Consider the following 10427-nt stretch of genomic DNA (forward strand, 5'->3'; position numbering starts at 1 on the left):
CCCAGTTGATAGCCCATTTTTATGCTGACTACCCCTAGGAAAATTAAAAAATAGTAAAAATTGTTAATCATGGCATTTTGTAGTTCATTTTCCAAATTGAGAGCAAAAGCTATGCAAATAGATAACTTGCCTTATCTCGCTGAATATAACGAAGTGTAGCATTTTAAAGTAAGACCGTTTAAATATTTTAAAGAAATAAGTTTGTTTTAAAGTTATGCCTGATTTTTTAAGTTGTTATATTTTCACAGCTTTTAAAGCTGGGTCTGTTTTCTCTTCTATTGTTATTCCTCTTTGTTCCATTTCCTTTTAAAGCATTATTAAGGAATGAAAAGTGTAAATAAAATGTTTTTTTACTGCTAAATTGAAATCAACGTCAACACGGCTGATGGGTATCTCTGAGCGGAAAATCCTTAATCATGCTCACCTGTAGGCTTGATTTGTCATTTTTATCCACATAGGTCTGCAGCAGATATGTGTATACTGCTACTGTGCAGAATGCATGCTTCAGTCCAGTGAACAACCACAACTGTGTTACTTCAGCATTTACTAAAATTAAGAATCACTATTAAAGACCATTTCCATTTATTTGGGATTATGTGACGTTAAAGCATTTGACCAAAATCCCTGTTTGGTTCTTAAATTTAATCTGCTTCATATGAAGGAAGGTGAAGGGGTGAGTAATAAAAAGAATTGTACTTTTTGTCCTTTCAAAACGCTGAGAAAATATAACTCGGTAATAAGAAACATTTTAATATAAAACTACTGGATAATTAGGAAGGCTATGTGGCAGTAAAGATATTTTAGCTTTTACATTTTTTATCACGTTGGGTATATTTTTTTTTCTTTTCCACTTTTGTTATTAACCTTTTTATAGAAAATTGGCTTACCAAGAATTTATGAATTAATAAGTCTATTATAATGATGAATGATAATTACCATTTAAATTCTGACTCATTCATCAGCTTGTTCTCTGCATGTCAGGTGACACAAGAGTGTATGATTACTTGTCTGGAGAGTATTTTTCAACTGATTGTTATAGTTCCTTGAACTTTCGATCCTCATACCATATTTTTAAAAGTATGATAAAATGCAGCTATATAGTTTGACGAAGAAATTACAGACAGTGCTATAAATAACAGATGAAGAAGAGACTTCAGTATTTTCAGAAAGATTGTTCTTAGGTTACAAGTGACAAATGTAGCGTACCCAGTTTGGGCAAATAAAAAGTTCATATGCAGACAGTTTCAAGGGCTGCAGGATTGGTGATGTAGAAGCTAAACTAGTCACCATTCAATGTCAAAGTGCAAACCTTTGGCATTCAATACATCAGAAACCTCAGGGATATGAGTCAGTAGTCTCTATTCTTTCACACAGAGAGATGCCTACTCTTCAAAACCATGTGCATACCTGCAGACAGTTTAAGCAGACACAATGGGATTAGGTGTGGGGCTTTAGGGAACAGATGTGGGGCTGCTTAAAGTCCTCATTATGAGAATCAAAGCAGCAGAAAATTTCCATGTTTACAGGATGCAAATGATTTTCACTCAGAGGGTCGTAGTCAATCAAGATATTTTGAAATTGCAAGCATTTTATTAAAATGTAAATCATCCCCCTCCCCATGCTGACAATGAATAAAGTTTTAGAGTATGTGTATATATACTATATATACTATGTGTTCCACTTCATATTCAAATTTTGTGAGAATAGTGTAGCAACTGAAAAGAAGATATGATCTGGGATCCTTAGGTTGACTTTGCCTCTTCCTCAAAGCCTTCTATAATGAGAAGGATGTCTAGTGATATTAGCAATTGTGTGCTCACCAAATATGTTGAAATCCGTAATTTCTATACTAAAGATCAGAACTTTCTTAAAACCCCCATTTATACAAGCCCAGCAATCATACTAGACATTAAGAATCTTCTCATTACTGTCTTCTTTCTAAATGCTTTCTTCATAGGATTATTTTTACTCTATACCATGATATAAAACTTCCTGTGATCCATGATGAATTGGGTGTTTATACAAACTCTCCCATTTCAGAACAATTAGAACCATCAATTTTGAGGGAAAAATTATTAAACACTGTAATCTAAGGCTGTGATTCTCAAATTTTCTGTGCATCAGAATCACCTGGAGGGCTTATTTAAAAATGAATTGCTGGACCATGCTTCCAGAGATCAAATTCAGTTGGTCTGAGGCAGGGCACAGTGATTTACATTTCTACAAATTCCCAAGTGTACTATTTTTCTATTGCTGCTGTAACAAATTAACTATGCTTTCTCTGCATCTACTTATGGACAAAGCCATGCACCATGTTTATTTCTTTAATTTAGACCCAAGAAAATCCAATGTTTTGTTAGACCTAAAAACAATGAAAATTATCTTAAACTTTCGGAGGTCAGAAATCCTAAATTGGGTGTTACAGGACTAAAATCAAGGTCCACATTGTTGCATTCCTTCTGCAGGCTTCAGAGAAACATCCGGTTCCATACCTTTTCCAGCCACTAAATGAATCCACGTTTAGCCTGTGTGGCAAGCATATCAGGTAGTGCTAATTTTAGTCTCCTATTTTAAAGATGAGAACAATGAAGTTCAAGTTATTCACTGCACAGTTAATAGATCACTTAATTCAAATTTCATCACAAGTCATTTACTCCCAAAGTCTTTCTATTGCAATGCTAATCGGTATTTTTTTTTAATAAAAAAAAATTATTTTAGGTGGTACAAACTCAAATGCCATCAAGTGCATAAATACATCAAATGTGATATGCATAAGACAATCAATAGTAATGGGGAATGTAGAGAATTTACTCTTTAGTGCTTTATTAATGTTTTTCACATATAGCCTTAGGCCTCTGGGGTAAAATTGAAAGTAATTGTCTCCTTGAATTTGCTATTGTTTCCATTCCCTTCTTAAATTCACAAATTTGGTGCAAATGAGCATGATGTTCTCCAAATGTCCGCTCTGCATGGGCTGCTGGCCTCATGGAAGTGCTACCACAGAGCATGAATTTCCGGGATTGAGTTCACTTTATAAAGCCAGAAGTTCATAGAGTATTCTGCTGTCTGCCAGGCCTCAAACTAGGACCAGACCTACTATGCTGCTTCTTTCCACTATATATATTTACTCAACGAATTCATTGTACATGACTAGAATAATTTTCCATGCATATTATAGCAACAGTGGGCTGTTTAGTACCAACTAAATGAAGATTTAAAATCTGTTACATGAAAACCAAGGGTTACAAAGGTAGAACTCAAAAGCAGGCCTGACTTTTCTTGGGTGACTGTTGCAATCAGTCTCAGTTGTCACAATACATTTTAAAACAACTCGGTCCCAGACTTTCATGTCTACCAAATGCCCACAAAAAGCAGGAGGTTTCTAGCCTCAACAGAAAGGAGGTTTCTCTAATTGTTTATGAATTGCTTTGTATCTCTTGTATCATTCAGAAAATATCTGTGGTGTTGCTTACAATGTGCTGTACAGATATTTGTATTAACACATTACTGATTCTCATTTGTTTTCAATATGTGTATTGGTTCAGATGAGAATTCAGAAAGTAAACAAAAATTTCAAGTCAAATCAGAAGAAACTTCTAGCAAGAACCTTTGCCTGTAGTAGCAGTATCTTAATTTATGTCTTATTCCTCTACAGAGGTGAGATCTCTCCTGCAATCTAAGAACAATGTGTCAAAACATACCTTAAAAATTATAAAGGTTTTATTTAAAACTAATAAATAATTACATTCAAGAAAAAGAGGTATATATATCTGAAGTATGATGTATCCTTTTAAAAATAGGATAGTTATTGGATTTTTCTTCATATAGCACCCAAATTTCCAAACTGTCCAGAAAGCATCTCTCAAAGCAGAACTCATATCTTAAGTCACAAAAATAAAGGCTAAGAAAAAAATAATCAATTTAACACAAAATTTACAGCTTATATTCTTAATTCCCTATTCAATAAAATATCAATTGTTAATTTATTAAAGGTAGACAAACTGTATAGATGTAATCTCTTAGTGCTGGAAATCTGAAATGTGTATTTTTTTTTTAAGATTTTTTTATTTCTCTCCCCTTCCCACCACCCCAGTTGTCTGTTCTCTGTGTCTATTTGCTGTGTCTTCTTTGTCCGCTTCTGTTGTTGTCAGTGGCACAGGAATCTGTGTTTCTTTTTGTTGCATCATCTTGCTGCATCAGCTCTCCGTGTGTGCAGCACCATTCCTGGGCAGGCTGCACCTTCTTTCGCACTGGGCAGCTCTCCTTATGGGTGCACTCCTTGTGGGTGGGGCTTCCCTATGTGGGGGACATCCCTGCATGGCACGGCACTCATTGCGTGCAACAGCACTGCGCATGGGCCAGCGCCACACGGGTCAAGGAGGCCCGGGGTTTGAACCGCAGACCTCCCATGTGGTAGATGGACGCCCTAACCACTGGGCCAAGGCCACTTCCCATGAAATATGCATTTTTTAAAGTCACTCTTTCTGTAAGTATTTAAAATATTGCATCTCTGGTGGCAAACCTGAAAACTATCAAGTACTTTATTTCCCTATTTTTCATACCTGCAACCCTACCCCTTAACCCTTTAATATCCATCCAGCATTTTTTTCAAGGTAAATATACTTATATCCCAAAAGCAAAATAAGTTGTTTTTAGACACAAGAGTGGAAAAGGAATGATTTAGAGGTCTCATATTGCCAAAATAAGAAGATAACTCTTTATGGTGGTTACTCTCAGCCTTCTCTGAATCCATCATGCACATCTCTCCTAGACTAATCTTCCTGCAATGCTATTTTCATTATGCCACTCCCCTGTACCATGAAAGATGAAGGCTTTAGGTTTCCCCAATCCCCAACTCCATCATTTAACCTCCCCTGCCTACATTCTGAAGTCTTCTCTGTAATCTGCTACCATAGCTCAAAGCTTTTCCTTACTATTCTTCAACATGCACTGTTGATTTTAAACTGATTCTGCCCCTGACAGTCCCCTATTCCAAAAATGAGTTAGACTCATATTCTCTCTCTCTGCTTTGCCTCCCATGATCCCCTTGGATTTGAATGCTATGCTCTCTGTTCCTTCCAAACTCTACACATATGGCTTCATTCATGAAGACACTGATCTGGTTTCTCTCTTAAGTCCTACAATATTAGAATCTGCAGTTTGGAAGTTATTTGAAATTGGCTTCAGATTTACATTATTTCTCAGCTCCTGAACATCAGGGACCTTTTCTTCTTCTCTACCCTTCACATATATCCTTCCCACGTGGCATGACACAGAGCAAACCGGAGTTGCTCATACATATTATTGATTACTTCTGTAATCCCTGCACTGTACAGATATGCTCAATTAGGTACACATAATTCAATGTTCTGTTGTCAGAAACCCAGTATCTCCATACTGCACACAGTTATTCCCAGGGTTCCTGCCCTCCTCCTATCATATAACCCTTTAAATGGCTCCCTTTTAAAAAATGGTCAGTCCATTAACCCTGTCATTTTACTATTTCCTCTTTAAGTGCCTTGATGTTCACTTCAGAGTGATTCCTGGTTTACCAATGGTTCTCATCCCCCTTGATTTAGGTTCTACCTCGATAACAAACAGGTATCCAATTGTAATCCCTCTAATTATTATATACCTCTTTCAAGCCTCCAACCATGTCTCGTCTCACTTTCAACTTTATGTCACATGATTCAGAGATAAATTACATTTTGCAGCTCCCCATGCCATGATTTTTCATGCCTTTATGTCATTATAAATGCTGCAGATTTTGCTGGAATGTCCTCTGTCCACTTGAGTCAGCCCTTCACACCTCCAGGCAGAGATCATCTTTTTCTTCTTGGTTTTCCATAGTACTTTTGACATATTTCACTATTTGCATTTATCAAAACTGCAATATAATCATTTTGTATATGTCCATCCACTGTTCTATACCATAAACTCTGTGATAAAAAGGCTATCCTTAACCAAAATCAAAAGCCAATGGAGTGGAACTTTTCTTTACCAAATGGAAGCAGAAAAAAAATGATTTATTTAATGGAGAAGATGCTGAAAATTTTTAAATGCAGGCAAGTATCCTATAAAAGTATGATGTTCAAGTGGACAGGAAATGGAACTACTTTATTTGGTCAATTTCAGGCATGTGAGAAAAAAATGGAAAACAAATGGGTGTTTGAGAATAATGAAATCTAAGGACTTGCTGCTAAATGGAAACAGGCAGACAGGGCTATTGGCACAGAGTAATGGCCAGCCCTCCTTAGAGAAGGATAGTCACTTCCAGTGGGGCCTTGTTCCCTGAAAACTATTATTTTGGGGATTTAGACCCAGTGTACCCAAGGTGTGAAAATCTTAATTCAAAGAAAATGTATTAGTCCTCAAAATATAAAAAAATTTAGGGTTCTGTCCAGCAAGTAAGCACAGGATGAAATCGAAGTAGTAGTGAGTCTGGGAAGGGACAGATGTTGTCATAAGTCACACTGATTTACTCTATACTTACTTATTGAGTGTCCTCTGTGCCAGGTCATGTGCAAGGGGATGGAGATGAGTTTACGAAGATGCCACAGATCAAGACCCTTCCTTCAATCAACTCTCATTCTAGTAGAAGAAACACATGCAAACAACTAGTTTCAATACCGTGGAATATATGTATAAATCAGAGTGCTACAAAAAAATTATGTAAATAAGCCAGATCCAAAAAGACAAATATTGTATTATCTCACTGATATGAAATAATTAGAATAATCAAATTCATAGAGTCTGAAACTAGAATACTGGTTGCCAGGGGACAAGGAGGAATAAGGAATGTGGAGTTAAAGCTTATTTGGTACACAATTTCTCTTTGGGTGACAGAAAAGTTTTTGGAAATGGATGATGGCAATGGTAGCACAACATTGTGAATGTAATTAACGACACTAAATTATATATTGGAATATGGTTAGAGGGGGAATTTTAAGTTTATGTATATTATAAAAATAACTATTTTTTAAAAAAACAGAAGAATGTACAACATAAACAGTGAACCCTAATGTAAGCTATTGATTAGAGTTCCGAGTACAATTGTAAAGATATTCTTTCATCATTTGGAGCAAAGGACGCACACTAAGGCAAGGTGTTAAGAATGGGGGGTGGGGGAGGGGATGTATATGAGAATTCCAATTTTTTTGCATGATTTTTCTGTAATCCTACACCTTCTCTAATAAAATATATACATATTTTTAAAATCACTAGCTAGTGCCTGGGGTGAGTTAAAAAACACAATATTACTTAATAAGTCCCTGAAATTTAAACAGAATTTGTAAATAAAATGATTACTTATTTACTCTTAAACATTCTCAAATGCATCTCCAATTGCAGACCCCAGATCAACTTACTTTGAATTTTTAAAAAAATGTCTTTGAGACCCGTGTGGAGCTGGCCCATGCGCAGTGCTCATGCATGCAAGGAGTGCCGTGCCACGCAGGGGTGTCCCCGCATAGGGGAGCCCCATGGCAAGGAGTGCGCCCCGTAAGGAGAACGGCCCAATGCGAAAGGAAGTGCAGCCTGCCCAGGAATGGCGCCGCACACACGGAGAGCTGACACAACAAGATGACGCAACAAAAAGAAACACAGTTTCCCATGCCACTGACAACAACAGAGGCAGACAAAAAGAACACGCAGCAAATGGACACAGAGAACAGACAACTTGGGAGGGGGGGGAGGGGAGAGAAATAAATAAAAATAAATCTTTAAAAAAAAAAAGAAAAAAATGTCTTTGAGAAAACCAAGCACAAACCATATGGAGAAAGAAAAAGGCCCCTCAATTATGGAACATGTTTACATATAATAAACATGGTAAATTTATTCATTGAATACATGCTGTGCTTTGATTTTATTCTCTTCATTTCAGGGTGCAGGGTACCAAAGAGAATTGTTTAAGCATTTCTTTGCATTTGTGAATGACACAGCAGTCAGTTTCCCTAATAAAATGACAATAGCCGGTTCCTTGAGCCTTCTAAGAATTAGAAACTGGCAGAACACATAATCAACAATAAGGAAAATGAATTAAAAACTTTGAATATCTATAGTGATTCATATATTCATTACTTCATAATTTTCCATTTAAAGCAACAGATAGGATGTTCTTTAAGAGTTAATTCAATACCTAGAGAGTCTTGTGTCTGAACAAGCAGAGATACTTAAAATCCAGTTCAACAAATATTGGTTGCTGATGCTGACGACATGCTCCCACCAATTGCTAAATCCATTCTGTGGACTACAGATTTTAATTTCCAAAACTGTCAATCTGACATGTTTTGGCAACAATCATATAGAGAATCTTGAGCTCCAAAGAAACTCCTTTTCATTCCACCCCATTTGTTCATTTATCTAGAATTTATGACCGTAGTATACTATGTTTTACCTCACTTGTAGAATAAATATAATGGTGGAGACAAAGATAAAATTTCCATAGGTGGAAGGCAGACATATTAAAGGAGGAAATGTTGATGGTTACTGGATAATAATCCCTTTAATACCTGAGAGAGCCCATTCTCTATTGACATTAGATCTGGGATCACACAGATTAACTATGAAGGAATATGATCTTCAGAGCCAAAAATTACATAAAAATGGAAGCAGTAAATGTTTTCAAAGGAAAGCTACCACTAATAACTTTTATGTTTTTGCTATATCATACTACCATAGGTTTAACAGCTCATAAACTGGAGCCAACTTTTTGAATGATCATTTAATTCTTGAAAAGTAACCATAAACTAAGGAGGAAAGATACTGAGATATTCATCCTGGCAGCAGGCAGCAATTCTAGGCCCAAAAGCTTAATGGGGCTGAGCTGAATGGGACATAACAAGATGACTATCCTAACAAAATACAGTCTGCGTCCTCCGATGGATGAGGAATGTTCTTTCACCATTCATGTTTGAACATGGGAGAACATAAAGTGCCAGTTAAACTGAGTAATGTTGCATAACTAAATTACAGGGTTTTTGTTCAGCTCTCCAGTAGAGTATAAAACTCCTTAAACCTGGAAGCATTGTTTTAATCAAGGGTCTGAATAAGCCGTCTTCACAGTTCTGCAAATATCTAAGCTAATAGAAATGTTTTCTTTAGAATCCTCACCTCTGTAAAATTATATTAATAAATATTCCAGGCTTATTAAAGTTATATAAAGAAGGCAGGTATATATATGGCATTTTGAGGTGAACTTTTAATTTTATGAAATAGCTTTTGAAGAAATGTGGAAAGGAATTAATTTGCAATTTGATTTTAAGCAATTATTTGTAATTTTTGTAAATATAGATATTCAACTTCACTACTGTTCTGGCATAATAACTTATTTTTCAAAGGACCTAAACAGTTTATATGATGTATGATATAGCTTTGGAGAGCTTTTATTTGTTTTATTAGGTGATTTGTATTCAGCGTGGGGGAGTTGATTGAAAGCTTTGCATTTAGTCATTGCACAAGAGACCCAGGCACATGGAAAATTCTATATTTTAATTCACTAGGGTGAAACCACCATGACCCAGAAGCCTTACCTCTAGATAAGATGGTTTGGCCTCAAACACATTTTGAATCTTTATATTCTCTGGGTCTACACACTCCTGTAGACACAGGTCTTTGTCATTAATGAGAGTTGCATGAGGGGATCCCCAAATGACACTTTGGAGAATGGTGGGGCAAATTTTTAACAAGTGAACCCTTCTGGCTATAACATAAAAGGAAACCCTGTGTTTAAAATAGTGTGGGAATAAAAGGCAGAGGTAATTTGCACTGCTGAAGAAATAATTATTAGTTCCCCATTGCATTCCATGTGGCAGGTAGAGAGAGAGGAAAGAAAGTGTTTGAGTTTAGAAATCACTATAAATTTTTCTTTCCAAAAATGTATAAAGTTAGAGAGACCTTTCCATAAACTGAGATTTCCTCAGCTGATCCTACTAAGGTCCTTCACAAAGAAACATCAACAAATTTTTCTCTTACTCATATTGACTACCAGTTTTAGAATAGCTCTGATGTTATTACTATTACAAAGTCTGTGTTTTAATCTTACCAAAGCTGACTTCCCTACAAATGGGACTGGGTATGAGGTGGGGAGTGTGGTAGGAGGGTGTGAGTGGAAATCCAAGCAACAAAACAAAAAGTTTTGCCTTCTCTCTACTGTCTCACTTTATACTATACAATAGTCCTGTAAGTTTTCATATGTTTGAAAGCTGGGATTCTAGGGTTAAATTATTCTTTCAATGTTACATAATTAGCAAGAGACACAAAGTTGGGATTGAATGATGTTCTTCTGATGCTGAATCTTGACTCTCTTTCCACTGCCCTATGCTACATCCTCAGACTCTTATACTATCTCAAACTCCTTATACTGTTGCACTCTTCTAAATAGAAATTTGCTATTTTTGCAGTTGCTAGAATAAAATGTAACCTAATTG

This window comes from Dasypus novemcinctus, chromosome 5 (assembly GCF_030445035.2).
Source record: "Dasypus novemcinctus isolate mDasNov1 chromosome 5, mDasNov1.1.hap2, whole genome shotgun sequence".
NCBI classification, from domain to species: Eukaryota; Metazoa; Chordata; class Mammalia; order Cingulata; family Dasypodidae; genus Dasypus; species Dasypus novemcinctus.